This window comes from Jaculus jaculus, chromosome 4 (genome assembly GCF_020740685.1).
Source record: "Jaculus jaculus isolate mJacJac1 chromosome 4, mJacJac1.mat.Y.cur, whole genome shotgun sequence".
In the NCBI taxonomy this organism is placed as follows: domain Eukaryota; kingdom Metazoa; phylum Chordata; class Mammalia; order Rodentia; family Dipodidae; genus Jaculus; species Jaculus jaculus.
The window spans coordinates 4909431-4925303 of record NC_059105.1 but is presented as its reverse complement, the minus strand read 5'-3'; the positions used below and the strand labels follow the sequence as shown (position 1 = coordinate 4925303).

Sequence of the window (15873 nt, the reverse complement as noted above, 5' to 3'; positions counted from 1 at the left end):
AGATTTTGATTGGCCCTCCCTCCACTGTTTTCATTTTATTTAGTGTTATTAGCTTGCATTTTTAAAAAAAACACCTAATATTGTCTGGAAATGGTGGCATTCAAATCCAAACACCAGAAGTTTTCTTTCTTCAGTATAATTCACATAGGCTGTACTTCTTTCTCTGATAGCACAATGAAAGAGCATAGGTTTCCGCCAGGGCAGCCGAGTTAAGAAGCAAAGACTACGACCTTACTGGAACCTGTTCTCGTAGACATTGTTGATATCCACACTCCTCAGCTAGAAGCCAGAGCTCATGTCTCGGGGCATCAGACAGTTGCCGATGTCATGCATATTTCAAAGGGCAAGTTCTCCATTGAAAACCATGGCCCAACCCTGTAAGTAGGCCAGTCTTAAGATAGCAACTCAGGCCTGCTATCTTAGCTGCTTCCTTAACAAACAGATAATTAGCAGAATAAAATATGGAAGACAATACAAGATAAGAAAATAAATTGAGTGAAGAAATAGAAATGGCAAAAGAAATATAATTGAAATTGTAGAAATGGAAAGCTCAAGAGGTCAAGTAAAAAAATTCAGTGGATAGTATTATCAATACAATGGATAAAATATAATACAGAATAAGAGAGTTCAAATAACAAGGTAGATTTATTAGAATATTCAGAGATAAATAAATATGAATTAATGAAGTATTAATGTTTTCCTACAAAAATAAACTGATATGTATATATCTTGAAGTATTTTACTTTTAATTACTAATATAGTAGCAATAATGATATCAAACATAACAGGCTGTATAAACAAAAACTGTGGAGAGTCTTTATTATTTAAACACTGAAAACAAAACATTTGAGAGATGTTGGCTTAGAAATGTAGGACATGATTTCAAGGAACTTATAGCCACTTTTGTTAACTCATCAGTAGTAAAATATCAATACGGGAAGAGTTTTGAGAAATGTGGAATCTGAAAATTGGACTTTAGCCTATGCCAGTCAACCTATGCTCAGAAAGTAAATTGCAAGCAGAATTCTGCCAAATGTCACATAAACAGTAAAGAAGGCTGAACAAGCATAGCACACCCTTCCCCGTCATCATCTGGGCTTTCAGGGAAGAATCCATGCACAGGAAGGAAAGTAGAGCTCCAAGTATGTTTGACTTCCATACTTGACAAGACAGATAACCACATCACAAACTACTTTGACAACATATAACAAAAAGCATAGGGCATGGTGGCGCATGCCTTTAATCCCAGCAATCGGGAGGCAGAGGTAGGAGGATCACTGTGCGTTTGAGGCCACCCTGAGATTACATAGTGAATTCCAGGTCAGCCTGAGCTAGAGTGAAACTTTACCTCGAGAAAAAAAAAAAAAAAAAAAAAAAGCCTACATGTATATGCTCTGGAATCCTGGATTATAGTGCCAAGAATTTTTTCCCTGTAAAAGTCTTATATGTACACAAAAATGTCTTTATGAACAAGTCAGCACAGTGGGACCTGTAGCAGAATGAACTCTGTCCCTCAGCAAGGAAAGGAAGAAAGCGAGTCCATAAGTAGAGTGGGATTTTGCTTATAATTTCAAACGAATGAACTAATCTGTGCAACAGGTTGAATGCATCTCATAAACAGAACTTTGCAAATGATGATGGAGCGCTTGATACCCCCTATGCAGTTATTCTAAACATGAAAGAAAACACACAAACTTTTAGGATATTTGAAAAAAAAATAGGATTAAGTGTTAAAGTGATGACTTATGAAGTATGTGTTTTCTGTTTTTATGCTTTTTGTGCTTTCCTATTCTCTGATAATATACATGTGGTGGTTTGATTCAGGTGTCCCCCATAAACTTCGGTGTTCTGCATGCTAGGTTCTCAGCTGATGGAGATTTGGAAATTAACGCCTCCTGGAGGCAGTATATTATTGGTAGTGGGTTTATGGGTATCATAGCCAGTTTCCTCTTGCCAGTGTTTGGCACAATCTCCTGTTGCTATTGTCCACCTTATGTTGGTCAGCGGGTGATGTCCACCTGTGTTTATATTATCATTTTCCTCTACCGGGATGAAGCTTACCTTCGAGTCTGTAAGCCAAAATAAACCTTCTCTCTTTGTCAGGTGATCTCTGCCTCCAATGTGAACCTGACTGCAACAATCCATAAATTGCTATTCATACCATGTTTTCATTTCTACTGCTATGTTTTCTCCTATCATCACTGCTATTTTTACGTAACATCTCAAGATGCTTACTTTCACCTTATTAAATTCTATTTGATGTTGTAAAAGGGTTACATTAATTAATCCTACTTTTCTGGTAAGTAGTAAGAGTTAGTCACTCCAGGAAAGACAACAAGGAAGGTTTAAAAATCTCATGTTTAAAGTCTCATGTTAGAATCAGAATGGTTCACTGGGTTTGGAGGCTCAAGTGATGGTCTCTTGCTTGCTGTGTCTGCACATTCTGGTGATCTACCTGTGATGGTCTCTTGCTTGCTGCGTCTGCACGTTCTGGTGATCTACCTGTGGCACTTCTGAGGTGACTTGATTGGCAGGTAGTAATGCCAATTCTAGCCCTTGGCAATCAAAATTGAAAAACCGCTGTTTACAAATCACATTTCTAGGTGTTTTACAGAATCTAAACATCATGCTAACTTTGCAAGGAGCCCACTGCTATTAACTGATTCCATCAGAGGAGAAAACAGGTGCAGAGGGTTTGAGGAGTTATCCAAAGGATTTCACAAGAAGTAACAACACTGGAATCTGAACTCACGAGTCTAATTCCAGACACTAAACTAGTTATTCTTTCATGTAAAGCACCTTTTTTTTTTTGTTTTTTTTTTTTGTTGTTGTTGTTTTTTTTACTCAAAGTCTTCCAGTCAACATTGAAGTGTATGTCTGAAGGTGCTTTCCACTCTGGTGTGATTCCAATGCAAGCATTTGGAAGGCTTCCAAATGCTTTTCATTTAGGTGCATTCTAACCTAATGATTCACAAACTACTAAAAAATTCTGATCATAATGATGCAAGCAGGTGCCTGCAATTTGAATAGTCTGAATGACTATTTTAAATTTTCTTCTTTTTTCATTCTCAGATATTTTATTCTCTTGTGCTCAACTTCCCTCCAAAGACAGAGGTGTACACATTGCACATGTCACAATTAAATTGTTGATGTTCGTGGACATTGAAAGAAGGTTTGTCAAAAGGAAGAGGAAGACAATCCTAAACGGAGTGAATGCTTTGTTGGTATTTCTTATGTTGAGTATCTCTTTGATGTAATTTTAAGAATTAAATAGCCACTTACTGCTCCAGAGAACTTTAGAGAACCTGTGCTCCTATTTTGACAAACTCCTGTTTTAACATGAATGTTCATTTCTCTGGGATCGGTATTATGAATTTCTTCAGGAAACAAGCCTTTTGCACACAGTGAAAATTGAGAACTAAAACCACAAAAACAGAATGTACTCTTTTCTACAGTGGTCAGCCATTTTACCCACTTTTGGGATTTCTTTTTTTTTTAAGAAAATATCTTTATTAAATGAATCTTCACTTTCTCCATGATATTTCTTACCTAGATTTTCCTCCTTGAAAAAGTATATATTGTGGCAAAGATATGCACGCAAGGGGTATTTAAAAAAAATTATTTTGTTTATTTTTATTTATTTATTTGAGAGAAACAGACACAGAGAGAAAGATGCAGATAGAGAGACAGAGATAATTGGCACACCAGGGCCTCCAGCCACTGCAAATGAACTCCAGACGCGTGTGCCCCTTGTGCATCTGGCTAACGTGGGTCTTGGGGAATCGAGCCTCAAACCAGGGTCCTTAGTGTTCACAGGCAAGCACTTAACTGCTAAGCCACCTCTCCAGCCCTCACAAGGGGTATTTTTAATAGATCTATAGGATTCTACTGATGATTATATCCTAATTCACTTGCTAGCTGCAATTTGAAGGTCTAGCTTAATAAAGTATTTAATTTACTAACACAAAGTTTATTTGTTTTAAAAAATTATTTTATTTATATTTATTTATTTATGACAGAAAGAGAGAGAGAAAGAGAATGGGCCCTCCAGGGCCTCTAACCACTGCAAATGAGCTCCAGACATAGGCACCACCTTGTGCATCTGGCTTATGTGGGTACTGGGGAATCAAGCCTATATCCTTAGACTTCGTAGGCAAGTGCTTAACTGCTAAGCCATCTCTCCAGCCCACAAGTTTATTTTTTTATTCATAAATTTGTGTATATGTGTATGTGCACCACTGAAAACAAATACCTGTCTGGTTTTATGTGGGTGGTTAAGGAATTGAACCCACACCAGTAAGCTTACCAAGCAAGCTCTTTTAACCATTCAGCCATCTCCTCAGCCTCACCAATAAAGTTAGTATAAAATCCATAATTGTAAATTTACCTACATATAAATCAGCAAATTTATTTGTGGAAAGAATTTATGGTGAAATTTCTGAGTAGATAGTGAACTGACTGTTTACCTTTACTTGAAGAACTTATTTCTTACTCATAGCTGACACATGACAGTGAAATTTCTCTGGATTATTTATTCATTTGTCTGTCATTAAACTGTCATTAAATTACCAGGATAATACTGGTAAGAAATTTGTGGCATTCAAATAAATTATTAAGATAATTAATTAGATGAAGTCAGTAAGTGTGAGAAATACACTACACTAAAGATGTATTATGTTGTCCCACGTAGGGGAATACTTAGTCATTTCCTTTTGACAGAAACAGAGCATGTTGAAAATTGATTAGAAAATGAATAATTCAGTATACCAAGGAAAACATGGGTCATATGATATGACTGCAACTGCATACATGATAACGGATGGGGTCTGTGGATTTAAGGTTCAGATTTCTGTCAGAGTACTTGATGACCCACCTAAAGTTAGTGGTAAGACCCTACTACTGAAGTTACCATATGTGGTTGACATGTAACTTGGAGTGACATGGCTGGAAGCTGGAAGAGAGTCAGTCCCCAGACTGTTGGTGCGTCTAGTGCCAGAAGGTGCTACATGGTCAACTGTTGGAAAATGACCAATATCTGTTCCAGCAACTCATGGTCTAACCTACTTAGCAGCAAATAACCTGTCATGATGCTCACACAAGTGCAACAGTGGTGCATAGCCATGGTGGAAAACAAGCTGCTCTTGATTTAGCTAACTGATCTGCTCAGTGGAACAAGACCCATAACTGGAGGTGGGAAACAAGTCAGAACCATATCCAAACATGAGCCTGCTCTCCATTATCAAGCTACCACTAATCATGGGCTACAAGTGTGCCTATACTTATTAAATTCTCTATAAAACAAACAAAGGTTATCTGTTTTATCTGGTGCTAACTTTACTCTTCATTGGAGAATCTGCTTCTCTTTTTCAGATAAATGCAGATCCTAAGGAGAGAACCACTTTATCATAACTCAAAAAGACTCCAGCTGAAACTAAGAATAATTGCTGAAACGAGCAAGGGCGCTGTTTTCTTAGTGAATATCATACCAGCACAAGGGTGCAGAAGATTGACACAGAGAACAATCAAATCCTACCAAATCTGATATCCAGAGACACAGAGGCTCCCAACACCTCATCACTGAAGTAGACCCAAAATGGCTCAAGGAGATTTGGGGGAAGAGAGGACAGAAAAAATGCCAGAGCCACATGTTAGAGCCACATGTTGGGTCATGATATGAAGAGGCATTTCCTCCTACCCATAACTGTGGGCTAACTCCACAATGCACGACCCATATACCTCAACAAGGAGTGGCCAGGGGGAGGGGTAAGAAATGGAGGAGACTAACAATGGTACCAATTTGACTGTGTTCTCTGAGTACAAAACTAATTAATAAAAATAAATAAATAAATGAATAAAAGAGAAAAAAACTAATACATCTTTCTCAATTCTAAAGAGCATATTTACATAAAAAAGACTGTGGAGGTCTATGCATTTGCAAAATTTTATGGAAGATACTGACTGAGAGACTTGTGAAAGTGCAGTGCTGGGAACCAATGGGGATTCCGTCAGCATGCTGGGTCCTGCACATAAATGTGGCTTCTTCTGCTTATATGGTCGAGGCAGCATAGCCAAGGAGGACACCTGGGTGTGACTGGGCCTCGCCTGTCCTCCCTCAAGTCATGCAGTGGACAGCTCCTCTGAGGGGTGCTGCTGCTCCTTCCTCTGGTGACCTTGTTCACTGTTGATATGATTAGTCCAGTGACCGCCCACTGCTTCCTCACTGTGTGCTAGCAGAGAATGTTTGGGGCTCCTACTTGGGAAATTGAATGGAGAGTTTGTTTCTTGGGATGCAACTGGATTGTTCTGGGATCACCAGACACTACTCTCAATACATAATGGAGCACATAGTGCCCCGTCCCCCACCTCACGCCCCTCTATGTGCACCAGAGGAGGTGAGGCTGGAGAAGTAGCAACCGGACTTAAAACATTTTATTCAGACAAAATCCAATCACATTTTTGTCAAGATCTGATGTCAGAGGGTGATGTGCTATGGTTGGCATTGAGCATTACAGGACTCAGAAGAAAATACCAGAATTGCAGACTTTTATTTTCAACAGTATCTTGGTCCTTTTGTCATGTTTCTTTCAGCTTAATCATTTACAAAATAAAAACAAAATTACATATGTGGATTGGTGATGTAAGGATGAGTGTTGGAAAAGAAGAGCTATCATCAGTCATATCTACTTTGTTAAGTTGTATTTTCCATGTGCTATATCATGATAATTAAAAAAAAAACTTGAAAGTTTACTGAGGAGCCAGGGCTAAATGTAATGTCCCTATTGTTGTTGTCAGATATCTGTGCGATGATAAGGTTGGGAACTGCCAAGAACATGTTTAATAGCTCAACTGAGTATTCATGAAATGTAGAAAATGGAAGGAAAAAGGTCATCATCAATTTCGGAAAGGGAACACATGCCATCTTTCACTTTGAATTACACATTAGGAACTTTTAATTGTCTGGCAGGGAGTATATTTATATTATGTAATCTGTTTTTAAATAATTTTCTTGACATTTTTAGATTTCTTTTGTACATGTGTTTTCTAGCAGAAGATTGTGCTTAAAGGAAGGTGCAGTTATATACAAATACACGAAATGGATAGATATCTACCCTTATATATTCACATATATGCAAATGTTGGCCAAGAATGGCACCCATTTCAACAGACTTCCTAACTGGTGTCGTATGGTTCAATGTAAGCATTTCTCAGTGGTTTTTTGAGGAAGAAAAAAAAAAACCACATTGATAGAGTTAATTTGCTAGCCTGATGTATACTAGGAGGTTTCCATTTTCCATCCCAATCTTCACCCATCAGTATGAGGGGGAGCTACTAGTCCATCATTTGTTATTAAGAAACAATGGTGACTCAGAAAAATTAACTAATCTACAGAAGATCACAAAGAAAATAAGTGGCATAGATGAGTTTGAACCCAAGTGTTATCCACTTTATCCCCCAGGTCCTGTTCCTGCTCTATGTACAGACAAAAATGTCACAACTAATGATACACACAGTTGATATTTTTCAACCAGGATTTATGTTAAGTGCTATGTAGAATTTGTCTCTCCAAATACCTACAAACAATATTTTCCTCATCTTTTTTCCACTTTTTAAAAATTTATCTATTTTCAATGAGAGAGAGAGAGAAGGAATAGGGACACAAGAGCCTATAGCCATTGCAATAGAACTCCAGATGTATGCACCACTTGGTACATCTGGTTTTACGCTGATACTGGGTAATTGAACCAGGGCCATTAGGTTTCACCTTAGCCACTGAGCCATCTCTCCAGCCCTGTCTTCATCTTCTAAAAGTGAGGAGACATGTCAAGGGAAATGAGGTCATTTCCCCATTTCATGCAGAAACAAGGGAGTAACTGAAAATGAAAACCTTTTGATTGTGCTCCTGTTTGGGTCACTGAGGCTGTATTTCATAGAAGACAGGACAAGGCTTTTACCATTGCCTCTTACCATAATAGGTTTTGTTTCCATAACATTAATCTTACACCTGCAACCAGTATTATGTTTCAAAATGTTTGTACTTCAGAGCAAACATTTATATCTCAAACTTTTGAGTTCTATAAAAATGTCTTTGCTGCTCTGTTTTTATAAAAATAATGCCATGAAAAACAGCATATTGGATGTGTTACAAGGACATTATCTGATCATTATCCTCACTGCTATATACTTTTAAAACTTCATATGTGGAATGTCAAGTTAGCTTTCCTTAAAGTCATAAACACTGCACACAATGTTCCCTATGGATACTGTTTTAATTTCTACCTGAAATATACATGCAAATGATCAAACTTTTGGAGCCATTTCATTTTCTTTTATTAAACTGTTCAATACATTAGAACAAAAGATGTATATTAAACATTCTAGAAGAAATTTTCTCCTGGTGCAATGAAGTGAAACTTAAAATCCTATTAGGTAAGTCATTGTTAAATTAGATCAATATGATACATTTTATTTGTTTTATTTTGCAAATAAAAACGTTTTTGCTATGGGCATGGTGGCATATGCCTTTAATACCAACTTGAGACTACATGGTGAATTCCAGGTCAGCCTGGACTAGAGCAAGACCCTACCTTGAGTATTGTCCCCAGTGTAAAGGGGGCAGAGATGAGGGAAAAGAAGCTACCAACACATGATGTATCCATACAAAATGTGGTGTTCATAATAATAGTAAAAAGACTTTAAAAAATGTCTTGGCTTATAGATGGAACTACTTTAGAAAGTTATACATATCAATATTGAAATGTCAGTTTATATGATTGTTTCCAACCTGTTCTTTACTGAGTACAGTGGTAGATGCATTCATTAGAAACCGTCTTCACTATGGGGATAAATGTGTATTATTTTTCCTTCTGTTTCTGATTTCCTTAACTTGTATGGGTAACTTTCTTAGAAATGCAGCTCCATGAGCGCTCAGAAAGGCTGTGCTCATATCAGCAACTACTTAGGGCTTCAGATGGAATTGAGCTCAAGGAATATGGTAAGCATGTGTGTGGCTGTATCCTGTAGGAAAAAAAAATCACTATGTTGATTGATTAACTATACCTTATAATGTCCTATTTTGACTACGTGCTTTGAAGAAATAGCTTCAGAATGGAGAATTAAAGAAATGGGTCATTTCATTCATTGTATATCTATCTTTGCTAATACAATTGCCTTGGCTCGAAATCTGGAATTGCTTGTGTGCCACAAACTTTCAAACTTTTAATAGAATTTTTGAAATAGAATTTAATAAAACTATAAAGCTCAATATAAACCTGCATTCTGTGTGTTCCAAAATAGGGTCAAAACTATACAACACACACACACACACACACACACACACACATGCATTATATATACACATATATAATATATAAACATATATATTATACACACATATATAATGTGTGTGTGTAATGGAGCTGTTGGATGGTTTTGTAAGGGATTTGTTGGCCTACCACATTTTCTAGGTGTGTTATTTAATACTGCCAGAAGCAGTGCTTAGATGGAAATTAATAATATTGAATGCATATATTAGGAAAAAAGGAAGTCCAAAAATCAATAGTGTAATTTCCACATGAGAAACCATAAAATGAAGATCAATGTAGGCTTAAAATAAGAGGAAGGAAGAAAATAGAACTGGAATAACAAACAGTGAAATTGAAGGCTGAAATCATGACCAAGAATCAACAAAACAAAAACTGTTTTATTTTTTTTAATAATATCACCAAAACTGATATAGAGGTAAATAAAACATGAAGAAAAAGTAAAGAATCCTAACTTATAATACCAAAGTGAAAGCTCTCAGCAATAATGAAACTGTGAATAATCCTGAGATATGAAAAGAATACTGTAAGACACTCTATGCTTATATACTTGATCATTTAATATTATTTTATGGATTTATGCTCTAAACTGGATAATTATCAAACTCACATAACCAACTAGACATCCTTAAATATCTATGGCTATTAAACATGAATAATATATATGCAAAAATCCTCAACAAAATATTAATAAATCAAATCCAATAATACATGAAAATAAGTATATACTTCACTCAGATGGGATTTACTCCTGATATGCAATTGTAATTCTATGATTAAAGAGCAGTTAGTGTGATTCAGCATATCAACAGGCCGACATTACTTATATAATTATATCAGAATGTACAAGGAATGTATTAGACAAATTTCTTACCTATTAAAATAAGAACTAGCACAAAGCTGAGAATAAAGAATTCCCTCAATCTGGCAAAATGCATCTACTAAAAAAGTAACAGTTAGTACCAGAAAAAATAAATAACCACTCTCACTTATGATACATTATTTTTATTCATAAAAAATAAAACTAAGGAAAGGGACCTTCCGTCGGCTTCCGGGATAGGCTGAGACCGGAGGGTCCTCGGCTAAACCCTCCCCCCACCAAAAAAGAAAAACAAGAAAAGAAAAGATCTGATCAAAGGGTTGGGATGGCAGGACTCCTCCGATCCGGGTCTGCGCTGTCCTCTCGCCTGGCCTCGCGCTGGGCACCGTGGACAAGCCCGAGCTGATCCCGAAGGCCGAGCTGGACGTTACGACGACGCGGCCAGCTGCGGGAAGGCCCTGACCGAGCAGGCCCGGCTGACCGACGAGGAGGCGATCTGCCCCCGGTGGCCTAGGACCACTGGGGCCGCAGGTCCGCCCGGAGGGTCATCGCCAGCATTGAGCAGAAAACCCACGCCTCCGACCAGAAGTTGCAGCTGATTAAGGACTGTCGGGAGAAAGTGGAGTCGGAGCTGAGGTCCATTCGCACCACGGTCCTGGAATTGTTGGGTAAGTGTTTGATAGCCAAAGCGACTAGTCCGGAGAGTAAGGCCTTCTACCTGAACATGAAGGGAGATTATTTCCGATTCCTTGCTGAAGTCGCATGTGGTGATGATCACAAACAAACGATACATAATTCTCAAGGAGGTTACCAAGAGGCATTTGATGTAAGCAAGAAAGAGATGAAGCCCACGCATCCCGTTCGCCTGGGCTTGGCTCCTAACTTTTCTGTATTTTACTATGAGCTCCTTAATAACCGAGCTTGCCTGCGCACTGCTGAGACGGCCTGTGATGAGGCCATCGCTGAACCTGACACACTGAGTGAAGACTCCTACAAGGACAGCGCCCTCATCATGCAAGTCCCTAGGGGCAACTCAACACCGTGGACATCAGGCAGCGCAGGAGAAGGCCACACAGCAGAGGGTGCCCAAAACTAAGGGCATACAGAGTGTCTTCCTCCTTCCCGTCAGGAAAACCTTTTTACATCTCCATTCCTTACTCCACTCGGATTTCCTATAGCAGAGAAACCCATTCATGTGTACGGAACCAACGTCTTTTCCCGCTGCAGCTTTGGGAAAACTCCATTCCTTGACTTTTGTTTGTCTTGGCCTTCCTGATGTGCAGTTACTGCTGTAGAAAAGTATTAATAGCTTCATTTCAGATAAACATGAGTAACTTCCAGACACCTATGTAGAGCACTAAAAATGTATTTGGTATTTAAGTAATCTGAACCAGTTCTACCAAGTGACTGTGTTTTGTATTACTGTAAAGATATGAAAATGTAGTCAATTACAATTAAGAGTGTTCCACATAACTTCTTAATTTCTACATTCCGTCCCTGACGCTTGTTTGGGGATCTCCTTTCAGAAAGCAGCTTTTTGATGCTCTTACTGCATATTCCTTTTTAGTAGGAATCCAGAAGTACTAGGTTGAATGGGAAAGCACTTAATGTAGCTGGGCTTGGGGTCACAAATCCAAATGCCTCCTCTCCTATGTCACATATTTTGGAGGTCATGTTTGTCTGTGACAACAGGAAGTTCCCTTATCCATTCTTCATTTGCTGCTGTTTGAGTTGACAACTTGCCTTCCCAGTAAAAATTCTCTCCCACCTCCTCCGCCTTTGCACTTCTGGCCTTCCCTTCACCACGTAACAGCAGCGGCATGGTGCTGCCAGAGGGCGAGCGTGGCTTTCGGCAAAGTACAGTGCACGTCATTTCTCAAGACACGAGAAAGGGGAGGAAAGTCCGCAAGTCCGTGTAAAACGTAGTGCTTTTCCACGCAGATTTGTGCACATGTGCAAGGGTGTCCACTTTGTGTAGTGACTGTTCTGTAGAGCTGGGCCACGATATGTGTTCTGATCACTGACTGTAGTCCCAAAAGGCCCTGTGAAAATGTCTGCCCAGTGTAGCAGCAGAGTAACGTAAATAAAAGTACATTTTATAAAACCACTTACTATGGCTTTGTAACAATTGCATACCCATATTTTAAGGAACAGATGAATTTGCTACTTTTTGAAGTTTATTGATACTTCCCTTTTATGTATAACGTAGTAGTGATATCCACATTTCTATATTGTGGTACACTTGTCTGAGGATGCCTGGAAATGTGTAAAATTGGATTATATTTCTTAGCGTTATCATAAATAGATACATGGGCCATCTCTTCCTCAGATGTAAATGATAATCTGGTACATGTCCTAGAATAAAGTGGACATTTTAAAACTAGAAAAATACTAATAAAAATAAACATGAACAATTAATGAAGATAAAATATTTACAAATGAGGGTCATAAATAAACATTAAACTATTATAAATATGCTTAAGGATATAAAAGAAGCAGAAAATATTGGTGAGGAAAACAGGAAAGCATAAAATGATTTGTACTAAAGTTTTAGAGTAAAAAAATCAACACTTGAATGAAAATAAAATAGAGAACATTAGTTCATAAACCATGATGAGCTTCTGTAATCCCAGCAAGTGAAATGGCGTTGGGAGAATTTCCCAGCAGAAAACAATAGCAGAGTGAGGTTCTAAAAGAGAAACTCTCCTCAAATGAGATGGAAAAGCAAGTAAATCTAAATGTTGTTCTCTTTTACACCGCTGCATCTGCACATGCACACACATACTAAAAAAAAGGAAAAGTAGAAAAAGAAATGTTATAGATATCAAAATCATTACCTGATTGTGGTGGTACACACCTGTATTCTTGGTACTTAGGGGACTGAGGCAGTATTGCTGTGAGTTTGAGGTCAGAATGTACCACATGGTGACTCCAGGCCAGTCCAGGCTATATTGTGAGAACCTATCTCAAATTGTCCTAACAAAAAATAGCGGATATAATCACACTTCATGAAAGAGATGGAGTTCTTTTTACCTAAGATTGTGAACAAGGATGTATATTCTCGTTAACCCACAATATTTTTTTGTAAGTTCCTGGCAACACAATAAATCAAGAAAATCCAAGGCATGAAAAGTGGAGAAAGGATAGGACTGAGGCTCTCAGCAGTGCTGAAGAAGACAGACTCTGCACACCGCCACCCCCCCAAGCAGAAGAGGGTGTCCTTCACTTCCAGCTTCCTTTTCCCTGCTGGCTCCAGGGTGCATATGGGTGCTGGATTCTTCTGAGCCATGACATACTTTTTCCTTGCACCTTTAAGGATTCTTCAAAGCTGGAGCTGGTGAAGAGAGTCGGGACAGCTCGTCTATCTTCATTTGCTGATACCATCACTATTGAAGACTTACTGATGATCACCTTGGGACCCAAGGGATGGACAAAGACAAAATTCTTCTAAGTAGCGGAAGAGATCCAAAGCTATGGTCACCAAAGGTGGTGCTACCATTCTGAAGAAAAAAAAAAAACACACACACATTGGTTTTGGCAATCCAGCAGCTGAATTTTTTGTTGATATGTCAGGGGTTCAATGCCATGAAGTTGATGATGTCACTACCTCTGCTACTGTTTTGGCAGCAGAATTACTAAGGGGAGCAGAATCTTTAATTGCAAAAAATATTCATCTACAGACCATCATTGGAGGTTGGAGGGAAACCACAAAGGCAGCAAGAGAGGCTCTGTTGAGTTGGTCACGGTTGTGATGAAGTTAAATTCTGGCAACATCTAATCTGTATTACAGCAACAACATTACTATCAAAACTCCTTACTCACCATAAGGCACACCTTAGGAAATTAGCCGCAGAGAATGAAAGGCTCTGGAAATCTGGAGGCCATCCATGTCTTTAAGAAACTAGCAGGGAGCCTGGCAGACTCCTGTTTAGATGAAGGTTTTTCTATTGTATAAAAAAAAATGGAGTCAATCAACCAAAGAGAATTGAAAATGCTAGAATTTTTATTGCAAATACTGGAATCGATACAGAAAAGATAAAGTTATTTGGTTCCCAGCTAAGAGTTGATTCTACAGCAAAATTGCAGAAATAGAATTTGCAGAAAAGGAAAAAAAAAATGAAGGAGAAAGTAGACCGCATTCTTGAGCATAGAATAAATTGCTTTATTAACAGGAAGCTAATTTATAATTACCCTGAACAGCAGGTGTACCTAGCTCTTGTTACAGGTGGTGAAATTGCCTCTATTGTTCATTGCCCAGAACTCGTAAAGCTTGGAAGTTGTAAACTTATTGAAGAAGTCATGATTGGAGAAGACAAACTCACTCATTTTGCTAGGGTTGCCCTTGGTGAGGCTTGCACCATTGTTTTGCATGGTGCTACTCAACAAGTTATAGATGAAGCAGAAAGATTTTTGTATGATGCCCCTTTGTTCTTGCCAGACTTTGAAGAATCCTAAAACAGTTTTTGGAGGAGATGCTGATGGCCGATGCCGTGATGCAACTTGCCAATAAAACACCAGGAAAAGAAGCTGTTGCAGTGGAGTCTCATGCAGAAGCACTGAGAATGCTGCCCACCGCCACAGCCAACAATGCAGGCTATGGCCATGCAGCCCTGGTGGCTCAGCTCTGAGCTGCTCGCAGGGAAGGCAGAACAACTGCTGGACTGGATATGACTGAAGGAGCCATTGGAGACCTGGCAACACTGGCGGTAACAGAAAGTTTCCAAGTGAGGTGACAGACTCTTTCGAGAGCAGCTGAGGCAGCCGCGGTGGTCCTACGAGAGGACAACGTTATCAAAGCAACGCAAGGAAACATGTCCCTGATGCCCCCCCGCCCCCCCCCCCCCCCCCCGCTAAGCATTCCCATTTGCTGTTGACGTGTGTACTAGTTTATAATCAAGTGGTATTTGGAAGACTTCAACCTCTTTACAAGACTGGAATTGACGTGCCCATTTCATCCTTAGTATTCGAACATTTGCTGACCGTTTGCTGACCTGTTTTAACATGAGTCTAATTTATCTGGCATTTCATTTTCCATATAATTCAGTTAACTGACTTTCCCTTGTTTCTCACACTGTGTATTTAAAGAAAACCTCAGCTACTTAAAATGACAAAAAAAAACTTAGGAAAGAAATAAAATAATCTTTCTTTGCCTATAATATGATGAACTATACTTAAATGTTAAAAATCTGTAAAATGTCAGTCCAATATGAATCTTTATAGGATATATGGCATTTATAATCAAATCAGAAATATTTCTATATAAACGAAAAAATAATTAGAAATTGAATTTAAATTAATTTTATAGCATTAAAATGTTATAATAGCATCAACATATTTGTGAATAATCTTGACAAAATGTGCAAGACCTCTGTACTAAAACTTCCCAATAATACTGTGGAAACTAAAAAAAAAAGATCTAATAAACAGATATAGCCATATCCATATGAAAAATAATAATTTTAAGATGATTTACCCAATAAAATACATTTATGGGTACATTGAATTGACATCAAATCCCAGAAGGATTTTAAGTGCAAAATCATTGAAATTTCTAAATTTGTATAGAAAAAGAATTGGTGTAGAATAACAACTCAGAAGCTGCTCACACAGAGCAAGTGCAGAATAGCAGTTCACCCTGGAAAACAGTGGGCATCATCATATGGACAAACAAGCTTGCCACACTACACTGGAATGCCACCTAAATATTTACCTGAGAAAAATAGAAGCATCTGT

General features: G+C 38.3%; 2 pseudogenes; both read left to right on the top strand.

The window, feature by feature from the left end:
* The first annotated feature begins 2010 nt into the window (after positions 1-2010).
* LOC101597323 lies at positions 2011-11236 on the top strand (annotated as a pseudogene).
* Positions 11237-11960: 724 nt separating this feature from the next.
* LOC101597031 lies at positions 11961-15130 on the top strand (annotated as a pseudogene).
* Positions 15131-15873: the final 743 nt, after the last annotated feature.